Source organism: Chanodichthys erythropterus, chromosome 18, assembly GCF_024489055.1.
Source record: "Chanodichthys erythropterus isolate Z2021 chromosome 18, ASM2448905v1, whole genome shotgun sequence".
NCBI lineage: Eukaryota > Metazoa > Chordata > Actinopteri > Cypriniformes > Xenocyprididae > Chanodichthys > Chanodichthys erythropterus.
This window is the reverse complement of record NC_090238.1, coordinates 11,796,452-11,807,830: the sequence shown is the minus strand read 5'-3', so window position 1 is coordinate 11,807,830 and position 11,379 is coordinate 11,796,452. Positions and strand designations below refer to the sequence as shown.

Below are 11,379 nucleotides of genomic sequence, written 5' to 3'. Positions count from 1 at the left end.
ACTGAAACTGTAATTTTGATCTTCAACCGTCTGGAAGTCAATTGAAGTCCACTATAAGGAGAATAATCCTGGAATGTTTTCATCAAAAACCTTAATTTCTCTTCGACTGAAGAAAGAAAGAAATGAACATCTTGGATGGCATTGGGGTGAGTGAATTATCAGGAAATTTATATTCGAAAGTGGACTAATCCTTTAAGTTTAAGTTCACATTTTCCTTCTAATATTTGTTTTGTTTTAGCTCTATTAAAAAATGAAAAGTTTTAGTTAACAGTTACAACACTGCTTTACCCATCCAGAATGCCTTCCCAATAGACTTCTAATGTACTCTAAATGCATTACTATAAAAGCAATATTATTTTTTTAACAGACTGAGTGAAAATGATTGTCTGTGATCAACAGCTTAAATTGTTTTGAACTTGAAACAATCCGTTAAAATCTAAAAGGATAATGTGGTTAACTATTCCCCATCCCTTGTGAAAATGTGCTTTCTGGCATTTTCACTTCATTAAAATTAAAACCGAGCCAATACACCCACTCGTATTTCTACCTACATTTCAGAGAAACATCTTCCAGAGCGGTTAGCCGGGCTCGCGTAGTTGCTCGAAGCCGATTGGCTGATGTAGGGTGAAGGGAGGGAAGTTCAGTAGGCTCATGGCCTCCTCTGAGGAGTTCCCCTTAAGGCAGTCTTCAGGCAAGCTTCAGGACAACACCAACATGCTATCACCACCCTGTGGAAAGACAGTCTAGAGAAGACGGCACTATCCACAGCTAGGAAGCCATTTAATTGTAAATTTATAGATGCATTAAAAGTTAATGTTACCCTGATAACTCCTTTCATGCCAACCACAGGGAACAACAGCCAATCTGTTAATAGACATTTCAGTACCTGTAAAAAGAGACTAAATAAGAGGAGGTTACGATAAAGTACCTCTCTGAACAAAAGCACACATGGCTTTCCATCATTCAGTGAGGAATTTAACATCTCCATACACACACAAACACCAAATCAAAACCTAGCGAGCTCTGATTCGACTGAATTGCTTCACGCTCACTGCCATTGCTTTTAGCTGGAGCTTCCAGTCAAAATAAATAGCAACTGATTGGGGGGGTGGGCTGGTCTTTGTGATTAGCCTGCCTTTTATCCTGTGTGGCAGGAACATTAAAAAATCAACTTCATTACAGTATACAGCATGCTGTTTTGCGGCGGTGTCCATGTCCTACTATCCCTAAAACGAAAAGACACACGAGTCACAAATTGTTACGTGCAAACCTTGTGCCTGATGAATTTATGAGTAAACTACAACCCCGTTCTTGTGGAAAAAGACAGGGAGAGGGGAATGCGAGAGCAAAAGAGAGAGGCGGTAAACACAGGCGGACTGGTTTAGGGCCACATTTCCATCCACAGAGGGCAAACTCAACATGCATTTTCAACATGCAGTTCACCCAAATCATCATTTACTCAATCTCATGTTGTTTTAAACTTGTAAGACTTTCTTTCTGCATTGGAACACACACAAAAAAAGACATTTTGATTAATGTGCTGGTTGCTCTTTTTCATGTAACAATGAATCTGCTTTAGAAATGATGTAAAAGCACCATAGAATAAGCCATTTTATATTACAAATCTTATAAAGACACACTGTAAAATTTTTCCAGGATTTCACAAGATATAACTGTAATATTTCACAGTTAATTACATTATTACCACTTCACAGGCTTTAACTGTGATAATTCACAATATAATACCGTATTTAGACTTTTACTGTGAAAATAATGCAGGCGCGGGGCTTTTACAAGAAACTACTGTGAATGCCGTCTTTTTTGACTTTTTTGAGTGGCAACTGCGGCAGCGTCATCAGAGCGTCATCAGAGCTCTCTGATCTACGTGGTCCCATTCGGTGGATTCAGACAGCGGTAAGTGTTTAAATGTCAAACTTTATCAATTTGATGTTTTTTTATATGATAGTGCATGTAATTTAAAAGTATGAACCAAATTAGCGTTAGTTGTAGGTTCTGTTGTCATGTTTTTGTAACTTAGCTGGAGCAGACTCGCGTCGACGTTTAAGCGCGCAAATTTGAAAAGACGTTGGTTGTAGTGTTAATTATACCGTATTAAGTTAACTGTGAGATGTCTGATTAGATACACCGTCGAACATTTAACTTTAGCTTTACTTAAAGCTTATATTAGTTACTCTAACAGCGTTCTCTCTTTTACCACAGCTTCTACATTGACCGACGATACATAAAGTTATAAGGTAAGATGTGGCCTTAATGTGGGTATTATGACAGTTATTATCAACTAGATAAATTATGGTGTTTGTGGATTTGGGCAAAGGTGGATTAAATTCATCTAAAATTAGTAACTTTATAATTTTCTTCCCTGCTGTGTGTGTGAAACGGAGCAACCGTTGTCTTTCTGGTCAACAGAAAAATGAAGTGCGCATGTCCATGTATTTTTTTTTTATTTTTTTTATCTTGTCTCTGGAATTTTCCACTGCCAAAATAAATGTTTTGCGCGGCAGTTTTCCCGCTGTTAGACCAATGTGCACTTATCTGTGTTTTGCCAGTACATTAATGTTGGTTATAACTAGACAGTCCAAAGTAATTGCAGTGATTTGTATCTGTAGGATATACGTTTGTAATTATTGTCTTTTAATCGTCATCTGGTAATGGTGTTTGTATATTCAACTTAAATACAAACCGTATAGTTTAGTTTCCAGTAGCCTACAGGGTGGTGATGTAGCTTTCTAGCTACACTACACACTGTTCATTTTAAAGTTAAAAACCCGAGTAGTCCTTAATAGATTCTATATTTTCACATTTATCTTTAACTAATGTGTATATATTGTTCATTACTTTTTATGTGGTTCAGTAGTCTTTAGTAATTTAGGTGTGGGTGATCCAAATACAGGAGATCGTATTCGTTTTAATTCTCCGTTTCTAAACGAAAACGCAGTAGTGTGGACGGGGCCTTAATTTGTGTTTCTGTGCTGGAGACCAGACCAGATTAGACCAGAGACAAAGCTTAAAAAAAGTCAGAAACAACTAGAAAACTGGGTGCTTTATTGTGAAAAAGATATAAGAAATGAAATGTTTATCATATCATCTGTGAACGGGTAATAATTCTAGGAGGAAGAGTACAAGTAGAAACAGCCATAGGGAGATGGAGAGGCAACAGGCTCTTACTCCATCCTCTGCAAACGGAACATGTAAATTATGTAAATTGTTGTGTGCGAATGCTTTGCCTAGGTAAATCACACACCTCTACTTTGGTGAAGGTCTATTCTTGACTGTGTTTGTGATGGAAATGTTTTTCAGTTCAGTTCCATGCATTTTTTTTTCTGAATTACAGTACTTACACCTGAATTACACCTTTGTTTAAACTGAGCTAACTTTAGTTTGACTCTGTACTGCAAAAGCAGTGACCCACTGAAGGTGATGACTGGGAACTGACACCTTTTTCATCACACTTGAATTAAACTAACAGGTTTCTTCTGTCTTTTTGTTTGTAGGTGCTTCTTGGGCATCAACCCAGAGACAGGCACAAAATCTAAGAGGCAGAGAGGTCACATGAACCAGCAAGTCTGCACTCTTATCAGGAAGCTCATTGACTTCGAATGGATGTCAATCTAATGTAAGCTGTGTTCCAATTTAAGAACGGACTAATGAAACACAGTATCTGTGTTAAAGGAACACGCTGACTTTTTGTGACTTTATCTTATTCCCCGTATCCCCCAGAGTTCGATAAGTCTATACATACCCTTCTCATCTCCGTGCTTGCCGTAAATCTGTCTGAGGCACCCACCGCTAGCCTAGCTTAGCACAAAGACTGGAGGTAAACGGCTCCAGCTAGCATACTGCTCCCAATAAGTGACAAAATAACGCCAACATTTTCCTATTTACATGTTGTGATTTGTATAGTTACAGTGACTCTAACCATCTTCTAACCGTATACATACTGGGAACTATATTCTCAGAATATACTTGGGGAAGTAGCAGTGCTTCGCCTTCTGAGAATATAGTTCCCAGTATGTATACGGTTAGAAGATGGCTGTGTCTCATGTGACCTTGTTATTTGTACACGCTGTGACTATACAAATCACAACATGTAAATAGGAAAATGTTGGCGTTATTTTGTCACTTATTGGGAGCAGTATGCTAGCTGGAGCCGTTTACCTCCAGTCTTTGTGCTAAGCTAGGCTAGCGGTGGGTGCGTCAGACAGAGTTACGGCACGCACGGAGATGAGAAGGGTATGTATGGACTTATCTAACTCTGGGGGATACGGTGAATAAGCTAAAGTCCCAAAAAGTCGGCGTGTTCCTTTAAGCTAGATGTAGTTATGCAGTAAGAAGTTTACTGAAGCTATTAAAGGGTTAGTTCACCCAAAATTGAAAAATCTGTCATTAATTACATCCCCTCATGATGTTCCAAACACAAGAATTTTGTTCTACACAAATTAAGAAAATTTTAAGCAATCTGAGAGCTTTCTGATCCCACCTATAGACTACTATGTTATAACCATTTTCAAGTCCGAGAAAGGTAGTAAAACCATCGTTAAAATAATAATGACTACAGTGGTTCAACCTCAATGTTATGATGCGACGAGAATACTTTTTGTGCGCAATGCAATCACATGCATGATCGAGAACACATCACGTGAAACGCATCGGATACTGGCACAGAAAGGAAAAAAATTGTTGAATCAAGTCGGTATTCTATTTTGTGTTGTTTTGTTTCTGCGCAGTAAAAGTATTCTTGTCACTTCATAACATTAAGGTTTAACCACTGTATACATATGGACTATTTTAACAATCTTTCCTGGCCTTGAAAGTAAAATAATTGCTGTCCATGGAGGATACAGAAAGCTCTCGGATTTCTTAAAATATCTTAATTTGTGTTCCAAAGATTTTTGGGGTGAACTATCCCTTTAATGTGTTCTATAGTGTCTCCTGATTCAATGTAGAGTTTAGATAGACTGCAAAATAAATGTGTAAAATTAATTGTTTTTACGTTTATTTGAATTTAACATGCCTTGACGTCTAAAAAACGTCAAATTTACAGTACTTTACAATATTTTTAAGTGTAAATTTACATTACTTGCTACTGTGTTGAATTACTATGCAATTTAGCATGCAATTTTTACTTAAAGGGTTAGTTCACCCAAAAATGAAAATTCTGTCAGTAATTACTCACCCTCATGTTGTTCCAACCCCGTAAGACCTTCGTTCATCTTCGGAACACAAATTAAAATATTTTTGATTAAATCTGAGAGCTGTCTCACTCCTCCATAGGCTTCTAAGGGATTGAAACTTGCTGGCCCAGAAAATGTATTAAAGACATCATTAATATAGTCCAAGTGACTACAGTGGCTCAATCTTACGTTTACCAAGCAACGAGAATACTTTTTGTGCGCAAAACCCCCCCAAAAATAATGACTTTATTCCACTATTTTTTCCTTCTCTCTGGGCCTCGGGTGAATTCATGTAGTATAACAGCGTAGCGCTTCTGTGTAATATGTCACATGCATCACACACATGACCAGCGTCGGCCAATAGTGAGCATACGTGTGACGTATAACACAGAAGCGCTACGCTGTTATACTACAAGAAAAAACTCAAGGCCCACAGAGAAGGAAATGAATTGTGGAATAAAGTTTTTTTTTTTTTTTTTTTTTTTTTTTACGCACAAAGTATTCTCGTCGCTTTATAAACTTAAGATTGAGCTACTGGAGTCACTTGGACTAAAGATATCTTTAATACATTTTTCTGGGCCAGCAAGTTTCAAACCCTTAGAAGCCGATGGAGGAGTGATCCAGCTCTCAGATTTCATCAAAAATATCTTAATTTGTGCTCTGTAATTACTGACAGAATTTTCATTTTTGGGTGAACTAACCTTTTAACCTCAATCATGTTACTTTCAGTCCTGTTACTCAAGTGAAAAATAATAGGACTGGGTAAAAGTAACAGGAGTGATAAGAGTCCTGGTTTGTTGATTTAATATTAATTAAGAGTACTATTCACATAATTTTTTTTAAATAGTTGAAATTACTTAAATTGTAGACATTTTAGGATTAGTGTTACAATGCGAGCACCATACTTACAGGGAGTCAGTCCACCACAGAGTAACTTAAACTTTTTGTCTTTCTTATCTTTTGTATATAGTGGATAGAACCCACACTATGCAGGTGCCAGCTGCGATGGAAGGAGCGAGACACCTGCGACCCTCTCTATTCCCACCTTTTTGTCTTTTCTTACATCTCTCTCCCTCACTCTCTCTTCTCTGTCTCCTTCTTTCTCTTTTGACACACGTTCCTGTTACCCAGTGTCAATCCCTGTTGCCCAGTGTTTTATTCATGTAATTAAATTGTATTTTACTTCTAAAAAATAAAAGTTATGTCACTGTTTTTATCAGTTTTGTTTGGTCCTTCATTTATGCTAAATCACAGTAATAGATAGACATTCACAGTTATGTACAATAATTCTACAGCTGCTTACTGCTAAATTACAGTAATAGATAGACTAATTTCACAGTTAAATACATGAATTCTACAGCTGCTTACTGTTAAATTACAGTAATACAGACACCAACTGTAATTTCACAGTTAAATACATTAATTCTACAGCAGCTTACCGCTAAATCACAGTAATGCGATGTCATAATTACTGTGAAGTCACAGTATACAGCTGTCATTTCACAATAATTTACTGTAAAAATGTTACAGTAACTTACTGTGAAAGTCATGCAATTATTAACCTGCAATTTATTGTAAATTTACAGTCAAATAATTAACAGTGCATGTGATAGCTGTGTGTGGGTCATTGACAAATAAGGTTTTTAAAAGTGTAAAAAAAAAAAAAAACATAATGGAGATATAAATAATATAATTAATGTTTTGTTATGTGTTAACAATGAGATTGTGTTATATATATATATATATAAATATAATAAATTAACACTGCTTTTGTCATTTTATACAAGATTGACAAAATTTGTCACCAAAAAAGTCATTCGGTATCACCAAAATTTCGGTTTTACCGAATGACACTTTCGGTTATACCAAATGACAATATTTTCAAACAATGCTAACAGGGTGATATCTAGCTAGTTAGCTTGCTAGCAAAAGGACAATCAAACATTTTATATTTAGTGCAAGTTTTTAAAATATTACAATATTTTCCATGTTTTATAGCGGTTGTATCAAATGACCCAATGTTTTGGGACATGCGTATGATCAAGTGAAAACATGAATTTTTCAAATAGTTAAGAAAGTTAAAGGTGCTAAAGAGGATCTTTTCGTCGACTGAGAAACCAAAGGCTGTTAGTGAGTTTTTGAAATGAGCGTATGCGTAAGAACAACCCCCCCTCCTTCACAGCTCAGTTCAAGGGAACGCCTCCCAAAACTCGTGCACGAGTACTGGAACACGAGTGTTTACCACCAGCATTCGCTGTGTCGTGTTAGTGGATTCATTATGAAGGTAACTCATAATCTGCAGTTGTTACTCCCGTCTCATGACAAAAACATTGCATGCGGCGCTTGTGGAATGTGGAAAGTTACTGGAGCGCGCAGCCGCGCTCGTCTTTAAAAGGAACGTCACGGCAGTGATTGACAAGCCAGAGGGCCAATCGTTTATGCGATGATCGCGTAAACGATTGGCTGATGTTTTTAAGGCCCTACCTTGTGCACAGATGATGTATATTAATCTTATTAATTTCAGTGCACCTAATAGTCTTTTATCAGTTAGTAAAGACAGTTTCAAGTAATATTGCAAAATTTTATAAACAAAACATCCTCTTTAGCACCTTTTATAGGTGTGTTCGACATCGGCTGTGGCTGGATGCAATCGATTGGCGAGAGTTTGCATACTTTTTAATCACAGTTAAATAAATGCAATATTTGACTAATACACCAATGTTTCAGAGACATTTTATTGATATAGCGCTTTTTACAATGCAGATTGTGTCAAAGCAGCTTTACATTGATAACTGGTACATAATTTGGCTGCACAGCAGCTCTTAAATAATAGTGTCAACACAGGCAGATCAGAAGTACTGTTGAATAAATGTCAAGAATACTATTGAATATCAAATGTCAAGTGTCCCCAACTAAGCAAGCCAAAGGCGACAGCGGCAAGGAACCCAAACTCCATCAGGTGACATCAGGTGGCAAACAAGTGGCAAATAGGTGTTAAAATGGAGAAAAAAAAAAACCTTGGGAGAAACCAGGCTTAGTCGGGGGGCCAGTTCTCCTCTGGTGAACAGTGCTTTGTTACAATCAGGTTGCTATCATAAAGTTCTACAATAAAGTTCAATATAAACATATACTATATAAAAACTAATGTAGTGGGGTCTAAGTTTTTTATCAGTTTTATTTTGATAAACATGACACAATATAACATTGCAACTACATGAAAAGAGCTTTAACTCTTATAAAATACAGATTTGTGAGCATTAGTGAAACTAAAGGCGTGACAATAAACACGAAACACACGTGATCGTTGTCATGCGGTGAATCCGGCCAATCATGAAACAGCTGTGTCGTCATCAGCGCTCATGCAGCTCCTCTCGAGAAACTGCGCTGGCTGACCTGGAATCGCTCTTGCAGTACTTTGAAGCCATACGTCACAGTCGCATGGCGTCTGCGCTGTCTCAAGTCGGACAAAATTTCTTACCGGCATGCACTGCTTCAAGTCAGCCACCGATCGGTGTGTGCAGCGCTGCATCAAGTCGAACAAGCCTAATTACTTTGCTTCATCACCATGTGGTCCTTTGCAAGTGTCTGAATGATGTCACATCCTGTCACATGATATTGACCACATGACTTTTATATTGGTTACTCCGAATGACATAAATGAAATTCATTTTCCAGACATTCTTTTTCATAACACAGCAACGATTTCTACAACTAATTTTAATACCATTTTACACTATGTTGATATATAATGTTATAAAATCATGCCAGAATAAAAAAATTATACATTTATTACATTTTAAGATATTTTAATCACAAATGAAATGGCTGTATTAGCCTTTGACCTTTTGACACTTTAAAATACATTTAAATGTAGCAAAATATAATTAAAACCTTTTAAGATTTGATAAAAGAGATCTACCTTACATACTTTTGGATATATGCAAAGAATTAAATATGTAATCAATTTTACTTCACAAAAAAAACAGAAAAAAAAAACAAAAAAAAAAAAACAGGTGTGAATACATTTTTAAAAGCAATGGCATTCCAAGTTCTTTGATATAGCGACACCTTCGGATTGAGAATGGTGAACATGTGGGTCATGTGAACCACTTTTATAATTCTTTTAGGGTCCATTTTTAGGGCCTCATTCACCTCAAACAATACAACTTGTGTTCCACGCAGGACACGGGTTCAGAGCACAATGAGGGTGCACGAGTTAACGACTAAAAATGTTCATGTTTAGACGAACAACACACTCTGTGTTTCTGCGTGGATATCGAATGCATATTGATTTTGCTAATGAATTCCAAATATTTCAGGCGAGTGAGAAACACACAGTGTGTGTAATTAACTTCTCTCCAGCCTCACTCTCCCAGCGCTCCAGCCCCTTCGCTCGAGCCGTGTCACCGGGCTATTGTGTTTACCGTGCGTGAGTGTGTGCGTGCGTACGACACTGTCCTCTCTCTCTCCCTAAGGATGTTGCAGCAGTAGCCGTCTAATGAAGTCCCACAGAAGGGAGCTAAACCTGTCTTGTTTTTTCATGCTCTCCTTTTGGGCCAAGAACTTAATTGGGGACTGAGTATCCAATTAACGCTGAACGATTGAGGGGACTCATGTGGAGAGCATAAGGTGGCTCGGCTAATATTGTTTGGTGCTGCCTTGTACGGGAGCAGGATACGGTGGAGGCGGGGGCTTTAAGTGGGTAGGAGGGAGCTTTGGGGAGGGTCTAAATGGAACCATCGTTTAGCCTAGTGGCCGGAGGGACGTTTAATATCGAGGGACACTGATCGTTTACTGTAAGTGCTCGCTCCTTCTCCACCCCTGTCCAGCTGCCGCTGTGAAAAACCCATTAGTGTGTTTATGAGCACGGAGGACACTGGATGTTCACGCAAACAAAGCCGGATGTCCTTTCCGGAGACCAGCACAACTAGGTCACAAACAAATGCGAGGACAGGCAAGCGCTTCTTTGGAGAGGAGAAAAAAATCACATTAATGCCACCGGGACAGGGAGTCCCTCAATCCCTTCTTCATTAAAACTAAATAAAAAAGCCAGGTCATTTATCTCTTTCCCTCTAAAGCCATAAACACAAATAGGTTCACTCTCCTATTTTTCTCTCACTCAGTTCTACGGCATATATCATTGACAATAAAAGTCCGCTTCTCGTGATTTACTGTACTAAATTGGAATGTAAAGAAAGAGAGAGATAACAGGGGTAATTGGAAGAAATATGGTAAGGATAATAACACCAGGGTTGCCATTAAGTTGTCTCCTTTGAAGAAGTGAGATGGTGAGACGCACCGGAGAGGGCCACTGGCATTGCAGCCTAACATTGGCGGCTAGTCAACGGATTTAATAAAAACTAGCCTTGCATACTGAGTAAGCCAACAATGGTGGGCGAACCCTGGGGGGCACGAACCCTCAAAAGCGTTTCAGCTGGGTCCTCAAATAACAAACGGACGCTAGATCATTGTGTCTGTTATTAATTGGATTACAATTAGCCAGATTTAACCCTTATTAATGGGGCTTCCATATAGATGACGCGGCAGACCCCTGAACGCCCCAGCCAGAGAGGGGCCCAGCGCTGATCTCGGGATACGGTGGAAACCTGGAGGATGACAGTGACAAATCATCACTAAATTACAATAACTTCACGCCATCCCATGCAAGGTGCAGAGAGAGGGAGGGAGAGGGGGAAAGAGAGAGCATGACTATATAAATCATGACATTCATCCACAAAAGGAGCATATAAGGTGGAGGTGCTTATGTAAAGAAAACATATTAAAGAAATGGGAAAATTGGTTTTTAAGGAGAAAAAAAAACTTTTGGTATTATAAAAACAAATCATGCCATTAACTGTTCAAGTTTGTGAACTGAAATCGGGAAGGTCAGTATTTGGGTGAATCTAAAAAAAAACAAAAAAAAAAAACAAGTCCAGGTAAAATTCTAAGAAAGAGTTTATGTCTTAAGAGTAAAATGACAAAATCCCTTTTTTTTTTTTTTTTAAGAAAAGAAGATTCCTTAGAAGCGATATCCGGCTCACCCTATAAACAATCAAATGAAAAAAAAACAAAAACTATTTGTATAAAGAAAATGAAGCCCATTTTTAGCATTGTGACATTACTTTCATGAAAATTAAGTATATTTTCTCCCTGATTTCTCTCAATGTTTATATAATATGTGCACTAT

At 37.8% G+C, this 11,379-nt stretch overlaps 1 long non-coding RNA gene across 1 annotated transcript; it reads left to right on the top strand.

Moving 5' to 3' along the window:
- The first annotated feature begins 1,658 nt into the window (after positions 1 to 1,658).
- Positions 1,659 to 6,299, top strand: LOC137007067 (uncharacterized). Its single transcript, XR_010892556.1, has 4 exons — positions 1,659 to 1,914; positions 2,221 to 2,255; positions 3,513 to 3,634; positions 6,163 to 6,299. It is a non-coding gene; the product is annotated as an uncharacterized lncRNA (long non-coding RNA).
- Positions 6,300 to 11,379: the final 5,080 nt, after the last annotated feature.